Below are 18,751 nucleotides of genomic sequence, written 5' to 3' on the forward strand. Positions count from 1 at the left end.
CAGTGGCAGCCAGGGCACCCGAGGCCTCAGTCGATAGGTTGGCTTGAGGATGTTCTGGAAAGCGAGGTGGCAGGTCTCATCCCATAGAGTCTGTTTTGTGGGGGAACTCCACCCAGGATTCGCTGTCAGAAGGGCACGTGTCTACTCAGCCAGCCCTGCACTCAGCCAGATGCCTAACAAACACCCAGATGAACTTCAGCTGAGGGCCCGTGAAGGAAACACACCCAACAGAAGATTCTCTTCTTTTTGTAAGGAAATATATAATAAATTAGTCTGGGTCTTTTACACCAGAAGTTAGTCCTCCGGGGGACCAGAACCCTTCCATTTGTAGGCAAATCCCACAACACCTCATTGTTCTATCCTTTCTTGGGTGGCTGAAATGATTAGCGGCGTCACCTTGACAACCTAGAATCACCTGTGTTGCAGGGCTCAGCGCATGCCTGTGAGGGATCGTCTTGATGGGGTTCATTGAGGTGGGAGGACCTGCCCACCATGGGCGACACCATTCCCTGGCTGGGATCCTGGACTGTGTAAGCAGAGAAAGGGAGGTGAGCCGCCACCTGCGTTTACATCTTTCTGCTTCCTGGCTGTGGGTGTGATTGGGAGCAGCCGCTTCAGGTGCTGCCTTGATTTCCACACTGTGCTGGACTGTACCCTGGAACCGTGGGCCAGGACAAACCCTTCCTCCCTGAAAATGTTTTTGTCAGAGTTTCATCACAGCAATGGGGAAAGAAATTAAGTCAGTGACCAATGACAACCATCGACTCCTCCCTGGCTCAAAGGTCATTCCCTCTTACCCTCTGTCTACACAGCATTCCTTCGCTTTTTCTTCCATTTCCATGTTCCAGCTCTGTTGGGGTATGTTTTTAGTTTTTGGGTTATTTGTTTGTTTGGTTTTTTGAGACAAAGTCTGACTGTGTAGCTCTGACTGCCCTGAAACATACTATGTAAGCCAGGCTAGCCTCCAATTTACAGAGGTCTGCCTATCTCTACCTCCCTAGTGCTGGGATTAACAGTGTGCCTCACCAGGCCAAGCTTTGACATGTTTGTTTTTTCAAACTGCCAAATGTATCCAGAAGGGGTCTAAGTTCGTGGCCATGCATGTAACATTGTATAAGATTTTCCAGCTATAGTCTGGAATAGTGGTCCATACCTGAAACCGAGCAACCAGAAGACAAAGACAAGTGGGTCTCTGAATTTGAAGCCAGGCTGAGCTACATAGTGAGTTCCAGGCCTGCCAGAGCTACCCAGTGAGAACCTGTCTCAACAATAACAACAAATTCCAACTTTGTTCTTGCCTTCCCCTACTGCCACCCCTGGCCCCCTGTGTCGTGTTGGTGACAGAGCACAGGGCCTCGAGAATGCTCGGCAAGCACCTGACCACTTCACTGCCCCCGAGACTCCCCACTCACCCTTAAAATGCTCATTGAAAAAACACATTGCCCTTCTGTAGACCTTGTGGATAGACAGCTGGAGGCTTTCTCTGGGCCCCCTAGGGTCTGACGCCTGGCTTTGGGTGCACAGTGAACTGCTGGGGCTGTGGGAGGCAAACAGGCATCTTCGAGTCTCCTGCCTGTGTATCCTAAATGCCCAGCCTGGGGAAAGCCCTGTCAACCCCTCCCCACAACCTCCTGCCATATTGTACGCCTGGGAAGTGAGAATAAGCCATTATTCTTGTTGGAGAGGAGAGGAGATTCCCTGGTGGAGAGATCCGATATCCAGACATGCTCTTTCTGCCTCTGGGCCCCTGTCCCCACAAACCCAGACAAAAGCCCAGGCTAGCCCCAGCCCTCCAAGTCCCAGGCCAGACACAGTGCTAGGCAAACTGGGTGCACACCTCCTGTGGCATAGTCTCCCTTGGCCCAGTCCCTGTTCCTACCCTAGGTCACTGCCCACATCCCCCCTGGCCAAACCCAACACCTAGACTTTGCTGGCCTGAGGACATCACAACTGCCCTTCCCAGTACCTGCTTTGGGAGGCTGAGGTTGCAAGCACAGAGCTGTGGCCCAATGCCCGGTCTCCAGCACCTGTGCAGGGTATGAACTCTGCCATCTGGGGATCTAGGTGGGAAACCAGACCTTGGAATTAAAACAAAAACAAAACAAAACAAAAAAACTCACCCAAGTGGGAGGAGAAAGCCATGAACCAGGTGTAGCCAGGCAAAACTACCAGTGTCTCCTCGCTTCACCAGGCTGCAGGTTCCCCCTGCCCTGCCAGGCTGCGGGGGTTCTCTCCCCCACCCCTCCAGCCAGTCTCAGAAACAATCCCTGCCCAGCAGCACAGAGCAATGCAGCAGGGTCATCAGTATTAATATTAGTTATTGCTATTGATTTCAGCTTTAGGAAATTGATTTTCAGTCTAGGCCCTTTTATCAGGCTCTCTGCAGAAGACACAATGGGCACAGTCCCTCTAGAGCCGAGAGTCTGGAGGCTGCCTGCACACAGGCAGGGCTGCCAAACTCACCCCATGGGAAGTGTGGGCCAGAAGCAGCCCAGAGGGATAGACACTGTAAAACAAACCTCTCTGACTCAGGTCAAGCCCTGGGAGGATCCTGGTTCACCACAGCCCTCAGCAGCCTCCCTCACTCCAGCTCTCAGACCTCGGCTGCTTCTCCTGGCCTTACCTCCTCCTCACGCCCCTGTGTCCTCACCCTTCCTCTAAAGGCCTGGTTCGGTTCAGCCCAACCCTGGTCTCCGGGGCTTCTACTCCTCCGAACCCAGCTGGGGCCACGACAACTCAGTCAAGAACTTGCCGTCCAAGCACAGGAACCTGATTTCGACCTTTAGCATCCACATTTTAAAAAGCCAGGCATGGTGGTGAGCATTTATAGCCCTAGTGGTAGGCAGGCAGAGGCAGGAGGATTATTGGAGCTCACTGGCCACCCAGCCTAGCCTAACCTGCAAACTCTAGGCAAGGGACAGACTTTGTCTCAGAAAACAAGGGGAGGGACTGGCGAGATGGCTCAGTGGATAAAGGCATTTGTCGGACCTGATGGCCTGAGTTTGGTCCCTGGGACCCACGCGGTAGAGAGAGAGAAGTATCTCCCACAGGTTGTCCTCAAGGGCTGTGGTACACACGCATATACACACATTCAATAAAATGTATTTTTTTTCAAAGTGGACAGACAGCACCTGAGGAATGACACCCCAGGTCCTCTGGCTTCCACACATATTTATACACATGAAGAGACAAATATACACACCTTCAATACACACAGTCACCTCCTTCTTCCACACCCACCCTCCTGAATTCCACTTAATGAACCTATCCAGGGTCAGCCTTAGGGTAACAGAGTAGAAGAAGAACAAGGAGGAGGGGGAGGAGATGATGATGGTGATGATGATGGTGATGATGGTGATGATGATGGTGGTGATGATGGTGATGATCTCAGCTCAGCAGCTCCAGCCTCTGGTCCCTCAGCCTTCTGAGTACCCTGCTACATGCTGCTCTGCTGCAGTAAGGAACTATTGAGCTTGCCTCTGCCTCCTGCAGGCAAGGCCAGTGTGTCCCTTGTCTCTACTGCTCTAGGGCCACTAGAAGCCCGGTGCATCTGGCAACAAGGAAGAAGAGTCCAGGAGCTGGGGATGCCGGCAGGCTGTGAAATGGATCTTCCCAGAGTTGCATCCTCAAGCTCCCCTTAAAAGTGACATTGGGCCAAATTACTTTAAATATTGTTTTAGCCAATTACCAGCCTACAAATTAATTGTTCACAGCGTGCAGGAGGCAGTGTAAGGGGGTGGCGAGGAGACTGCCGAGAGGTAATTACAGAGCAGCACAAGGGGCGGGTTTTACCCTTAAATTATAATTAAAGTTAGAGACATTCCCTTCCACCCAGTGCACAAACATAATCCACATCAGTGTCCCTGAGCACGGCGCTCTAATTGATTTATTATCCGCCATGGAAGACTTGAAGCTGGGGTCCACAGTCCCACTGACTGTTGACACAGCACACACGAGAGGGACCTACAGAAGCCCTGGTCCCCAACCCAGTTCTGTGGATATTAACCCTGAGGACCCAGAGCCTACCAGGAGAAACTGGCGTGAAGAACACTGTGCCTCCAAGGCAGGGGTCCCTGTGCCAGAAACCAGCGTGAGCGATGGGAGAGTCCAGCACAGTGCTAGGGCTAACGGAAGCTCCCTCCATCTCCCCAGCAGGTGACACTCTGGGCTGGGTGGGTCTGGGTGGCGGTGTCCAGCCACACTCAGACGAAGGACACACGTGTGTCCCCAGGGAGCTAGAATCTTTTCCTTTAATCGATCAGTTTATTTAAAAGTAAAGATGCCAGGGACTGGGGAGACAGCTCGGTGGTTAAGAGCACTTATTATTCTCGCAGAGGATCAGGGTTCGGTTCCCAGTCACCCACACAGAGGCTCACAACTATCCGTAACTCCAGGAATTACAGTACCCTCTTCCAACCTCCACAGGCACCAGGCACACAAATAGCACAGACAGACAGACAGACAAGACATTCATGCACATAAAAGTAAATCTAAAACAAAAGATTTTTTTTTCTTTTTTGATTTTTTTGTTCTTGACAGGTTTTCTCTGTGTAAGAGCCCTGGCTATCCTGGAACTCGCTCTGTAGACCAGGCTGGCCTTGAACTCACAGAGATCTGCCTGTCTCTGCCTCCACCACCACCACCACCACCACCACCACCACCACCTGGCTAAAAAAAAAAAATTAAATAAATAAATAAATGAATTAAGAAGTCAAGCAACCAAAGAAGATGCGAAGGGTCCACACGTGGCCTAGAGACACTAAGTAACGACTCTATAATCACAATCCAGGGGAGCGAGAAGGGGTCCGCCTGCCCCCTGCTCCTTTCCCAAAACTGTTTCCATTCCCTCCCCAAAGAAGTGATTTCTACAACAGACAGAGAGGTGGAAGGTAGAGCAAGCCCCAGCCTCATAACCTCCAACCGGATCACTGCTCACTGCCTCTCACCACACAGAGTGGTGCTCCCCAAAGCCCATCAACTCAGCCAGCCTTTCCCAACCCAGATCAATAGGTAAGGCCAGTCCTGGGCCACCCTCCCCCATCAGCTGCCCCCTTAGATGAGACTGTGTCTAAGGATCGGTACATGGGGTTCGCATGTGTGTGCTTGCTTGGGTAGTACTGACCCTCAGCCCGCTGGGGTGAGCAAACCCACACTGGCACCCACTGCAGCGCTCAGGCAGATGTTTTCAGTTCCATACTTGCGCTGTTAGTAGTGGGAAGATGTGGTTCCTGGTTCCCACTGCAGCTGAGGAGACCCTTGGGTGTCCCTCTAGCAGATCCAGGCCACAGTTGTGTTGTGTCTTCACATCGATGGGCAGCGGGAGGCCAGACCTTGGGAAATCCACTTTTCCTACTTTATAAATAACGGTAACCAGTTTTCCAAGGTGGCCAATCAGTTGAGTGCTCTCAGCATCCAAGAAGCCAGGTTGCCCTGTCCCCTCAGGATGCCAAGGACTGCCAGAGTCTGAAGCCTTCCCACAGAAGTGATGATGTCCCCCTGGGGTTCAAGTGGCAATACCCTCACAGCTCCCTCAACAGAACAAATATCCCAATACTTACTTTAAAATCCTATTTGTAAAGTCCCCAGGTGAGGCGTCTGTTCACTTCTTGCTGGCTAGCTGTTATCAGTTTGCAGGAGGTCCTTATACAGATATCACATTGGCAGATGTCCAGACATCAAAGACATCCTGAGGACTTCATCTCTCCTGACACCTCCCTGCTGAGATAAATGTTCCGCGGCCCCATGCACAGCTGTCCCTGATTTCCCCATAATCTGGCCTACACAGAATGCTCTCACTTCAGAGCAAATCCTTCAGGTTTTGCTCTGAAGGCTGGTATCCAGGCCAATGGCGTTGGTTCCACGGAATCCCCTGTCTGGGCTCCTTTCCTAGCTTAGCTCTCTCTCCCCTAGCCCAATCAGCTTCCTGCTGGCTAGGCCATTGCCTGCCTTAGGTTGGGAGCCTTGAGTCTCCATGTGCTTCTCTGGCAGTGGCTGCTACTTTACCTACTACGATTATCACCCTGACAGGCTTTGGAATCATCTAGGAGTCACACACCTCTGGGCGTGTCTTTAGGGTGTTTCTGGAGAGCCTTAACTAAAGAGGGAAGATCTACCCTAGACTTGAGTGACATCATGCAATGGTCTTGGATCCTGGAATGAGTAAGAAGAAAGTGAGATGAACTCCAGCTGAGGTGTGACTAACTGCCTTGCCTTCCCGCCTCTGTGACCTTCCCGCCACTGTGACCTTCCCACTGTGGTGAACGGTGCTCTCAATCTGTGAGCCAAAATGAACTGCTCCTTCTTAAGTTCCCTTGGTTGGGTATTCTGTCCCAAGGACAAGGAAAATAATATCACTGCCGACATCACAGCTAGGCAGGCACACAGCGAGAGATGCCTCCACAGGCCACCAAGCAGTGTGACACTAGCCACCCAATATCTTTGGCTGAGGGTTCTTCCTAGGATGGCTGCTTGGGCTGACATTCAACAGGTCTCTTGTGCTGTCCCCCGGAAGAACATGTTCCCCTATAGAGACATGCTGCCTGGACCACCAAGCCAGGAGCTGTGAAGAATGAGATGCCCGTTTCCACCTTGGCTTCTGGGCTGAGGACTGCCTAGGAGCACAGCATCTCCTCAAACTGCCCTAGGGAAGATGGCCCAGCTTTATTTAAGCAATGTGGCCATGGCGGCCTGTAGCTGGGCCTCCTCTTCGCAGCTGCCTGTCCTTTGCAAGGCCTGAAGCTGCTGGGCATGTGCAGGACATGCCCACTGACAGTGACTTTTTGATGGAGTTTGTTCTTTTTCCAGTTTCTTAAGGTGAGAAGTTAGGTGATTGGTATGTGTCATACGTGTGTGGTGTGTGTGCAGAGGCCAGAGGCAAACATAAACTGTCTCCCTTGAGACAGTTCTCTCACTGAACCTGGAGCCAGGAGGGTGGCCAGCAAGTCCCCATGATCCTCCTTCCTCCTGTCTCCACCCCAACTCCGTAGCACTGGGTTACAGGACTGTGCAACCACTACTAGCTTTTTACATGAGTGCTAGAATTTGAGTTTAGGTCCTCACGGTAGCACAGCAAGCCCTTCTTATCCACTGAGCCAGCTCCCCGGCTCCATTCTTCCTTCTCAAGGCAGAACCTGCACCAGAGCACTGCCTTTTCTGCATCCTTTAAGATTTGGCTTGTCATGTCTTTGTTTCCATTCTTCTCAAAGCATTTTCTTATTCCCCACTGGTTGCTTAAAGGGGGCATTTCATTTCTGCAGATCAGCGAGTTTTCCAAATTAAGCTGGGGCTATTAGCTTCTGACACAGGCACAGATATGTATATCCCACTATGATCAGAGAATGGGCCTTTACGATTCCAGTCTTTTTTAATCTACTGAGACTTGGTGTGTGCCCTACCATCTGTCTGTCCTGAGACTCTTCCATGTACTGGAAAAAAATGTGAGCTCTTCTGTGGGTGCAGGGATGTGCTGGCTGGCTTGTTGACGTAACACAAGCTGGAGGCATCTGGGAAGGGGGAACCTGAGAAACTGCCCCCACCAGAAGGGCTCATGGGCAAATCTGTGGGCCATTTTCTTAATTAACGACTGATATAAGAGAGCCCAGCCCACTGTGGGCTGTGCCATTCCTGGGCAGGTGGACCTGGCTGCTATAAGAAAGCAAGCTGAGAGAGCCTGTAAGCAGCATTAGTCCAAGGCCTCTGATGCAGCTCCTGTCCTGATTTCCCTGATGATGGACTGCGATATGGACGTACAAGCCAAATAAACCCTTTCCTCCACAGGCTTTTGGTCAGTGTCTTATCACAGCAACAGAGAAAAAGCCAGGACAAGCACTCTTCAGGATTCGAAAGATTGTGGAGATTTTTATTTCCTTGTCAGCTTTCTTTCCAACTGTTACAGCTGTTCCATTAAACTTAAGTTCCCCCTATTCTAATGGAATTACTTATTTTCTCTCTGGTTTTGACTTATTATTTTAGGGCTCTGTCAGATGCATACATGTTTATGATAAGTATTCATTCATATGGGATCAATCCTCTTATCATTATATATTTCCCTTTCTTGTCTATAATTATAACTTTCCTACTAAAGTCTGTTTTGACCAATTTAATGTTGCCACACCGTCTCTCTGTTGAATAATGTTTGCATTAACTATCTTTCTTTAAATATGTATTTATGCCGGGCGGTGGTGGCACATGCCTTTAATCCCAGCACTCGGGAAGCAGAGGCAGGCGATCTGTGAGTTTGAGGCCAGCCTGGTCTACAGAGCAAGCTCCAGGACAGCACCAAAACTACACAAAGAAACCCTGTCTCGAAAAACAAAACAAAAAAAATTTTACTTTATATGTCTGTATGAATACTTGAGCTTATGCATGTGGAACACAAGCATGTAGGAAACTGAGGAGATCTGTCAGAGCCTCTGGAACTTGAATTACAGATGGTTGTGGACCAAGAGATGAGTGCTAGCCACCAAACCCAGGTCCTCTCCAAGAGCAGTAACCTCTTAGCCACTGACCCATCTCTCCAGCCCCAGGAATATCTCCCCTACCCCCATTTTGTTGCCAGGTAGGCTTCAGACACGTTAGGCAGTCCCGGCTGGCCTGAAATGTGCAAGCCTCTTATTTAGATTCCCAAGTGCCGAGATTTCAGGTGTGCACCACTGCACCTGGCAGGAATACATTGTTTTATTCTGTTACCTTCAACCTATTTAGGCCTACGGTTGTAAAATGAGTCAGTGTTACAGCAGCGTGTAATTGTGTCATGTTGTTTCCCTCAGTCTGCTAGTCGCTGCCTTTTAATTGAAGGTTTAATCTGTTACATTAATATACTCATAAAAAGAACAAACTCCTACCATCACATCCTTACCATTTGTTGTCTACAGACCTTGCTCACTCCTCAGAGCCTTCATTGTTTCATACTTTGCACGGAGTAGGAACGTCTAGTGTACGATTTGATTTTCACTGTAATTTCTCTTATATATGTTTTTTGGTCCTTTCTTGTGGTGCTGCTTTAGGGGTTACACTTTACATTCTGTAACAATCCAGTCACAAATCAACTCCAACCTAATTTAAGTAGTGTACAGCCTCTACTCCTAGAGCTCCCAAATCACACTTTTATATACACTGGAATCCCATCAACCTAGACTTGTCACTTTAAAACTGTCTTTTAAATAAGACACATGAGAGAGAGAGAGAGAGAGAGAGAGAGAGAGAGAGAGAGAGAGAGAGAGAGAGAGAGAGAGAAAGAGAGAGATCCAAACTAAAAGGCATCCTGCTGTCCGTCCACTTCCCATGTTGTGACTGTTTCCTGAGTTCCTTATCTCCTCACTCTAGCTGAGTTTCTGCCTCAGGTCTCTACTTTCTGAAATTTTTGTTTGCAGAGCAAGTCTGGCAACAGCTAATGTCTTCCTTCGTCTTCCTTAATGGGGTGTGTTTGTGAGGGAGAGAGACAGACAGAGGGGGAGAGTGCAGAACCATGTGGTCATGTGGTCACTTGTCCCCTTGAGTCCAGACTTCACATGAATCTGGAGCTAGACAGTCCAGCAAGCCCCAGGGGGCCTGTGTTGTCTCCTCCCCCACAGAACTGAGGCTCCAGGGACACACAGCCACACCCAACTTCTTACTTGGGTTCTGAGGGTTCCAACTTTCTTACCTGCTGATCTCTCTCTCCAACCTCTCTATCTTATCTAGGAAAATCTTAACTTCTTTATTTTTGTTTTGCTTTGTGTTTTTGTTTGTTGGATGTTGTCTGAGACTGGGTCTCACTGTGTAGCCCAAGCTGGCTGAGCACTCACAGAGACCCACCACCACTAAATGCTTCCTTTTTGAAGTACAGTTTTTGTTAGCTACAAGTTCGTTTGGCAGGCTTTTCTTTTAGCCTTTGATGATGTCACCCGCCTTCAGACACCCATGGCTTCTACTGAAAAGTTGGCTGTCAGCTGTACAGAGGGTCCCTTATTGCTTCTCTCACCACTTTAGAAAACACTTTTTTTGGGTTTTGTTTTTTGTTTTTTTTTGCTCTTCCACAGGACCCAAGTTTGATTCCTAGCAGCCAGATAGGGAAGGTCACAATGGCCTACAACTCCAGCTCCAGGCTCACACACACACACACACACACACACACACACACACACACACAGAGAGAGAGAGAGAGAGAGAGAGAGAGAGAGAGAGAGAGAGGTGGTGGTGGGAGAAATTAAATGTTTTAAAAGTTGTTACATTTTATATTGGGAGGGGGCATATGCCACTGAACGTATCTGGAGTTCAGAGGACAATTTACGGAAGAGGGGGTCTCTCCTTCTACCATGTGGGTCCCGGGGATTGAACTCAGGTCGTCAGGCTTGGCGGCGATACACACCTTTACCTCCTGAGCTATTTTGCCACCTCTCCTTAACCACTTTCAAAAACCATTTTTTTTTTGTTTTGGTTTGGTTTTGATTTTAGATTTTTCAAGACAAGGTTTCTCTGTATAGCCCTGCCTGTCCTGGAACTCACTCTGTAGCCCAGGCTGGCCTCTAACTCACAGAGATCCGCCTGCCTCTGCCTCCCGAGTGCTGGGATTAAAAGTGTGCGCCACCGCTGCCCTGGCCATTTGCAACATTCCTTGCCTCGGGAGCTAAAGAGATGGGTCAGCAGTTAAAGCACTTACTGATTGTTTGATCAGAGGACCAGAGTTCAGATCACAGCACCCACACCGGCTGTAACTCCAAGGGACCCAGTGCTCACTTCTGCTTTCCATGGACAGCTGCTCATACATGTGCACACACACAAAAATAAAATGATTATTTGAAGTATGTGTCTTCAGCTTGGTGCGGTTTGATTATAGTGTGTCTCGAGCGGGTCTGTTAGAGTTTAATCACTCCTGGCCTTTTGTAATTGGTCTCCCATCCTCTGATGACAGCCGCAGCTCTCCAATTCCTAGACCTTATAATTGCCAGTTCTACCCCAACTCTAAAATACACAAGCATTTGTACCCACCACTGGTCTCTTCCATCTGTATATGGTGCACATACATACATGCAGGCAAAACACTCATGCACATAAAATTTAAATAATAATAAAGAAATAATATTCTTGGGGCTGGAGAGATGGCTTAGTCGTTAAGAGCACTTGCTGCTCTTGTAGAGAACACAGCACCAAGGAGACAGAGGTAGGCCGAACTCTGTAAATTCAAGGCTATCCTCATCTAAGTAGTGCATTCTAGGCCAGCCAGGGCTACATAGTGAAAACCTGTCTAAGAGAAAAGGTGTGGGGACTGGAGAGATGGCTCAGTGGTTAGGAGTACTGGCTCCTCTTCCAGAGGACCCAGGTTCAATTCCCAATGCCCACGTGGCAGTTCACATATGGTTTGCCTTAGACTCGAGACAATTCATCTTCCTCCTCTATAACTTCAGTTGCAAGAGATCCGACACCCTCACACAGACATACATGTAGGCAAAACACTTCTACACATAAAATAAAAAAATAAGTAAATCATTATGAAAAGAAAGCCACCCCTCACCACAGGCAAAAATGATCCAACCCTGAGGGCATGGTCATAGGGGAGCTGACTCAACCCCAGTGGCCCAGACTGACCAGCTCGGCTACCACCCAGGCCCACAGCCAGGCCTTGGGTTGGCCCACCCTAAGATCTACCCCATCTAGGACCTGCTGGAGCTTGTGAAGGGACTGGTCCTGTAAAACAATATCTGCAGGATCTCCATGACTCTGGCGGCCGCAGGATATCCCAGAGGAGTTCCGGTGAGGATCCAGTGATGATGGTGTCAGAAACCAGAGGCCTTGAACCAGACCAGTGACTCATTGCAGTGAATGTTTGCTAGTAAAGCTGATCGGACAAAAGAGTATAGTTATGACACGTTCCGATGCCACCCGGGACAAGTGAGGAGGTGTTGGAGAGGCAGGAGAGAGGGAGAAGGGAAGAGGTGGGGGGGGGTTGGTTTTTTGTTTTGCTCTTGTTTTTGTTTGTTTGCTTGCTTTGTTTTGGTTTGATTTTTTAAATTTATTTTTGTGGGGGATGCTGCAGGGGTGAGGGGAAGATATGGGGGGCCCAAGAGGAGAATAGAACTGGGGTGCATGATGCGAAACTTCCAAAGAATCAATAAAGAAGTTAAATTTAAAAAGAAAGGAAGAAAAGTGTGTGTGCATGTGCATGTGTGTATGTGCATGCACATTTGCATGCGAGCACGCATGCGCGCGAGAGTGTGTGTGTGTGTGTGTGTGTGTGTGTGTGTGTGTGTGTGTGCTTCTTGCTCATCATCTCACCACCTCTCCCTCATCTTGACCACCCTTGCTGGCCTTCTTGTTAGTTCCCTGAATCCTTTCCCCTCTCCACAGCCCATCCAGCGCTGCTGCTGCTGCTGCTGCTGCTCACAGCGTGCTGGTGCCATTACCCCCCCATCCCACTCCCCTTTCCACAGTACTAAAATCTTCTCTGGCCTGCTATTAAGCCTGTTCCGTGTTTTCATTTCAGTATTCACACTTATCAATTATAAACTTTCTACTTGTAGAATGCAGGCATCTCTTGGAATTCTCGGCTGTATCACAGATGGGTTCACTGACGTGGTTACTTTGCAGGTCCCTCTGCAGTAACTCCCACAGCTGCACAGCTGATAGGTCTGTCCACTGCTGTCCTGATCCTCCCCTCGGCATATCTTGCAATAGTTTCTGAGGTCTGGTTATACCTGGTCCCATTTCCTGGCGAATCCCCTCAAGTATTCCAGCAGAGAACACAGCGAGCCCTAAATTATGACTTTTGTCTGTGCTGCACTATATGACTTCTGGTAAAACAGCAGCTTTCCTGGGCTGGCCTAGCTTCCTGCTCAAGGGGAATGCTCACTTTCCTTCTTGTAATGATTTTTGATGTTCTATTTGGGCCACCCCAAAATACCTGATCAAAGCAAGTTAAGAAAGAAAAGTTTTATCCTGGCTCACACTGAGGGATTCATCTGTTATAGTAACCTTGCTCAGGGCTCTGTTGAAACCCATTAAGAAATCCTTTTGATCAAGAGACTGTTGTAGAGAACTTACATTCCAAGCTACCCAAAGTATACAAGATGACCCAGTTGTGTGGTCACCACCTCAGGATCATCCCTCAGGGAGCCAGATTCACCTAACATCGTGCTAAAGAGATGGGAGGAATAATTATCCTTTTGGCAAGGCAATGTATGTTTCCTTTGAAGGTTCTCCACTCTACAGTTGTTTCAGAACCACCATGAGGTCCTAGTAGGTCTATCCACCTTTCTGAGTCCTAGTTCAGAACTTCTTCTTCTTTTCTTTTCTGTCTCTTTCTTTTGTATGTCAGCCTAATCATGCTTTCAGTGGTGCTTTGGGGTAGATGTCATTCTCTCTGAAGACTTCTCTCTACCTTGTAGCTGCCTCTGAACCTCCACGCCTCAAACAGCTGACTTCCGTTTCTCTTCCTCTTCTCCATCTTTCTCCTCTGAGCAGCTACCAAGGTTTACAGATTATCTGCCTTGCTGTGGTTTTTCTTCTAAACTCTAATAGAACTCTCCTAGAGCTTCCTTCTAAGTCTGTTCTTACATTCTTTCAGGGCTAAGAGTCCAAATGGGGACCCCAATTTCCCTGGAAATTTATGGAACCCAACATGGGGCTTCCCTAAACTGCCAATAATGGTTCTATCATGGCAAAGAAGGCAGAGTAGCAACCCAGGAAGATACCGCCACAGAATCAGGAGGCTGGACACATGGTATCAGCAGTCAGAAAGCAGAGAATAAATGGGAAATGAGGCCATACTATCAAACTTCAAGGCCAGCCCCCAGTGACTCACTTCTTCCAGCAAGACTTCATCTCCTAAAGGTCCTACAACTTTTCCAAACAGCACCACCAACCAGGACCAAGTATCCAGACATACAGCCATCCAGGGGCCAGTTCACATTCAAACCATGACACAGCACCATGAAATTCATCCCATGTGACATCTTGTTTGTTTGTTTGAGACAGGGCTATGTAGCTCCAGCTGTCCTGGAACTCACAGAGATCCAGTTGCCTGTCTCCCCAGTGATGGAATTAAAGACATGGGCCACCATGTCTAGCCTGGTGACATCTCTCAGACCTCTCTATCTCTAGCTTTGATTGACAGCTTCATGTCTACATCTGAAAGTTTCCGCATCACCACTCGGAGCAATAGTCACTGACTGGTGTTGTGTTGTATTTTATCTACATTACCTTTTATTTATCCTTGCTGTTGTATATTTTAAGGATTTATTTATCTATTTATTTTTGGTTTTGTTTTTTGTTTTTGAGACAGAGTTTCTCTGTGTAACCCTGGCTGCCCTGGAACTCTCTTCATAAACCTCAGAACCAGAGATCTGCCTGCCAGGATTAAAGATGTGTGCCACCACTGCCCAGCTAAGAATTTATTTTTTAAAGATTTTTTTATACATATAAGTGCTTGCCTGAATGTATCTATGTGTACCACATACATACCTAGTGCCCACAGAGGCAAAAGGAGGGCATCCAACCCCCTGAAATAGGAGTTACAGACAACTGTGAGCTGTCATATGGATGCTGGGAATCAAACTCAGGTCCTCTGCAAGAGTGATATGCACTTTTGACAGCTGAGCCATCTCTCCAGCCCCAACTCACACATACTTTAAATCAACTCTAGATTACACATAACACAGAGCAGTTGAGTGCAATGTGAACAACTGCTAGGCTGTGTTGTTTAGGAAATGACAACATGAAACTAAGTCTGTGCATGTTTAGCACACACATGCAGTTTTTTCAAATCCTTCTGATTTGTGGTCACTTCATTCCCCAACACAGAATCTACCAATGCAGAGAAAAGGCTATATTCCTGTGTCTGCTTATTTTTGCAGGAAGACCTGTGGCTTTCATTAGATTCTCGAAGGGGTCTGTGACCAAAAACAAAAATAAAAAAGTCAGATTCCCTAGGCTAGAGGAAGCAGGGTCACTGGGCTAAAATCTCAGGTCCACCTCTAATGGGCTGTGGAACTTTGATTTCTCTTTCCCTCTCTTAGCCTCAATGTCTACCTCTGTCTTAGGAGGACCCTGGTGGCTGAGCATGTCTGTATGATCTCATATCTGTCTGCTCCCCTTTCCTACTCTACTTAAGTGTCGTGAGGTCCCCATTTCCAGGTCCTGTTTACATTCTGTCACAGGGCCAGGGTGGAAGGCGGGAGGAGGGAGGAAGTGGTCTTTCCCCAGTTCCTCTCTGCTATGGGTTTCTTCTATGATTCCACTCCAGTAGGTGGCCTGTCTTCCCAGAGCACAGCAATACCCTGAGCTGCGATTCCCCTCACCCTTCCTACTGTCCCATCATCTTTGGGACCAGCTCCCAGCACAAAGCCTCTCAACTGGACACCCAGCACAAGCTTTGATGTCCTTCCTGCATCCTACTGGTGAATAGATGATCCCTGAGTCCCTTGACACTGCAGTCCTCTCAAGGGTTCCCACTGAGTTTACAGCAGGGTAGAGATTCAAGCCAAGGATGCTTGCTGCCCAGTCCAGTGTTCTGGGTCTAGCTTTGGCTGGACCTCTGGGTACAGACACCAATGAAGCTTCATGCTATCAGTGGACCACTTGGTGAAATTTGAAGATCTCCAGGACAGGACAGTTCTGAGCATCAGGCTCCTGGGAGAGCAAACTCACAGAATTAGTGCAGCTGTCCCACTGGAGTGGACATTAAGGACTGTACCTCTCCTGCTCTCACTCCCAGATCACCCTCTTAGGAGCACACAGGAGGACAAAGATGCCCTTCTTGCTTGCAAGCCTCCTCCAGAGGACAGAACTTCCAGGAAACAGGCCACGACACTTTTGAGCATGGAAGGGCAGCATCTCCACAGGATCCCCAAGGGCTCTCTCTCCTCCACTACCTTGGGCCAAGGCAGACTTTTCTCTTTCTATGATGGGCCTTTTCTGATGACAGAGGAAAAGTGTGAAAGCAAGACCCAAAACTGTGCCCGGGCACAGGTACTAGTTGACTTTTCATCACGGTGATAAAACACACAAGAAGCAATTGGAGGGTGGAAAGGTTTATTTGACTCCATCATAGTAGGCAAGGTATGGCTGCAGGAGCCAGAAGCTGCCTGCTCACATCTGGGCAGATCAGAAGGCAGGATTCCAGCGGCTGGGGAGGTCTGGCCCACATTCAGGCAGGGTGGTCCTTTCTCAGCGAATCCAATCTAGAAGTGCTCACAGACAGGCCCAGATGTACACCCCACTAGTGCTGCAGGTGTGTTTTAATCCAGGCTAGTTGGTGATGATTAATCCTCACATCCCAGAAACCCCTTTTTGCTCATAAACTTAATATTATTGAATTGTTAAGGATTACATCAAAATAGAGGGCACAGTGGTGACAGCCCCTCCCCTTCCCAATAGCCTCCGTCCAGTCGCTCCTTACATTCTCATGGCTCCTTTGTCACAATGACCCACCGATGTTGTCAGGAACCGAAGTCTGTTCTGGACTCAGATGACCTTGGTTTTTACCAGTGTCATTTCTTGCCTGGGCACAGTTGGCAGTCTGATCCTGGGGGATCCCTGCTTGGCTGTGAAGTTTCTCAGACTTTCCATTTCTGTGATGACCCTGACCATTTTGAACCAGGTGTTTAGTAGAACATTCTCAGTTGGGGCTTCATCTGCCACGTCTCTGGCTAACCCAGAGTCTCGTGGGAAGAGGACCAAAGAGGAGATACCTCCTTCTTGTCCCATCACATCGGGGGTACACATCATCGATGGTTAACCTCTGTGCCAGCCAGGAACTTTCAAGGTAAATGCCTCCTCTCCTTCCCTTCCATCAGGTCCCCAGAGACGCTTAGGACCTGGGCATTTCAGAAACACCGAGTCAGTTCAAGCTGAGCACACAGTGAATGCCTAATCCATTTTCTCCACACAGTAGGGCCTGGTTAACCCCTCTGAAGAGGGTACCGTAGGACTCGGACCCTGATGCTTGCCTCACTGAGAAGCTGCATCCCCTGGGGAATGACTCCAGCTTCTGCCAACCCTGAGGGAGCACACAGGAACCTGAGCAAATCCTCACCAGTGACTTCCCCAGCCGAAGGGACCTTGACTGCCTCACCAAACACTGCCTCCAACAACACAAACATCGGGACCACAGCACGGGAAAATCCACAGACACTTAGACAGACTGTCTTAAATGCAGCTGTGTTCATGGAGACAGATATTCCCCTGAGGCCCCAAGCCCCTCACAAGCATGAATGGTTACCCACACTACCAATATAGGAAAGGGACCTGTAATATCCTGAGGTGACAGAGGGCGGGCACAAAGCCCAAGCCAAGAAAACATGGGTCAGGTGGGCCACTGATGGTAAGGGGCAGACAGGGCTGGGGAACCCCTTCCTACCCCTCACAGCCTGACTCAGGCTGGCTGACACCACCTGGGTTATCCTGACGGGGACGGTAGCCTGCCTCATGGATAGGCCCAGCTCCATATACGCAGGCTGTTTTCTCCCTGGTTTGATTTAAGGCAGTGGTTCTCAACCTGTGGGTTGTGACCCATTTGGGAAGGTCCCATATCAGAGCTTTACATGACAATTCATAACAGTAACTAAACTACAGTTTGAAGTAGCAACAAAAATAATTTTATGTTTGGGGGGGGGCGGGGAGTCACCACAACATGAGGAACTGTTTTAAAGGGTCTTAGCATTAGGAAGGTTGAGAGCCACTGTTTTAGGGAAGGAAGGGAGAGAAGACCTTACCCTAAGGCCCACAGCTAGAAAATGTCAGGGTGCTTCCTCTAGTCCCTCTGATTCCCCTCCACCCCCAGGCTGTCTGGAGAGAAGAGAGCAGGAAGTCCCGGCAGTTTTGGCTTCACACCTGAGGGTCAAAGACACAGAGCAGCCTGCAAGTCCTGGGGGAAGGGAGTCCAGTCCAGCGCACAGATTCCAGAGAGAGCCGCGCCCCTCACACCCTGGGGCTGTCTCGTCAGGCCTGGACAAGAGAGTCCTGGCCTGCCCAAGGCTGCTTTGCTGGCCGTGTGCTGGCAACAGCTTCATCAACCAAATCCTCCTGATTCGAGAACAGCAAAAGCCGAAAGAAGCCAGAGTGGGGTTCCTACTTACTTCTTAGAAACGGCACCGCAGAAGTGCTTATTATGTGAGTGCCCATCTCCTGCCAGGCCCAAGCTCAGGTGGCCTTGGGGTGGCCAGAGTGGGACTGGGAAGTTCCCTCGGCTTCCTCTGGCCTGGTGTTCAGCTTTCTGCCTTTTGGAAAGACTTGGGAAGCCCATCAGGCCTGGACAAAGCCCGTCATTGAGTTTTGTGATCAATTAGAAAAGTACTGAAGAAGGCTGGGAATGTGACTCAGTCGGGAGAGTGCTCACCCGAGGCGCACAAAACCTAGGTCTCACCTCCAGCAGTGCGTACACTGGGTGTAGGGATGGAGGTCTGGGATCCCAGCGCTTGGGGTGTGGAGGTGACAGGATCACAAGTCCCAGTCCACCCTCAGCTACACAGCTCACAGCCTGAAATACCCAAGACCCCATCTCAAAGAGAAGAGAGACGAGAGGGGAGGGGAGGGGAGGGGAGGGGAGGGGAGGGGAGGGGAGGGGAGGAGGAGAACAGAGGAACACTGCCTGCTGCCATCTCTCATGAGTGTGAAAATTCAGGGGAAATGTGCTGAGGAAAAGAACTACAGACGCCAACTCCAGTTCCCAGCAGAGCTCCGAGGGGACCCCCAGGCTCTGAGTGTGTTCTGGATATCTGACAGCCTCTGGGCAGAGCCACAGCCAGGAAGTGTGCAGCCAAGTTGGCCGAAGGTGCTG

The 18,751-nt window shown here is 49.3% G+C and overlaps 1 protein-coding gene across 1 annotated transcript in view; it reads right to left on the reverse strand.

Annotated features, from left to right (window-relative positions):
* The window catches only part of Rxra (retinoid X receptor alpha), a 190,613-nt gene that overhangs the window by 139,719 nt on the left and 32,143 nt on the right, over positions 1 to 18,751 (reverse strand). The gene's annotated exons all lie outside the window — the stretch shown is intronic.

This window comes from Peromyscus maniculatus, chromosome 4 (genome assembly GCF_049852395.1).
Source record: "Peromyscus maniculatus bairdii isolate BWxNUB_F1_BW_parent chromosome 4, HU_Pman_BW_mat_3.1, whole genome shotgun sequence".
NCBI classification, from domain to species: domain Eukaryota; kingdom Metazoa; phylum Chordata; class Mammalia; order Rodentia; family Cricetidae; genus Peromyscus; species Peromyscus maniculatus.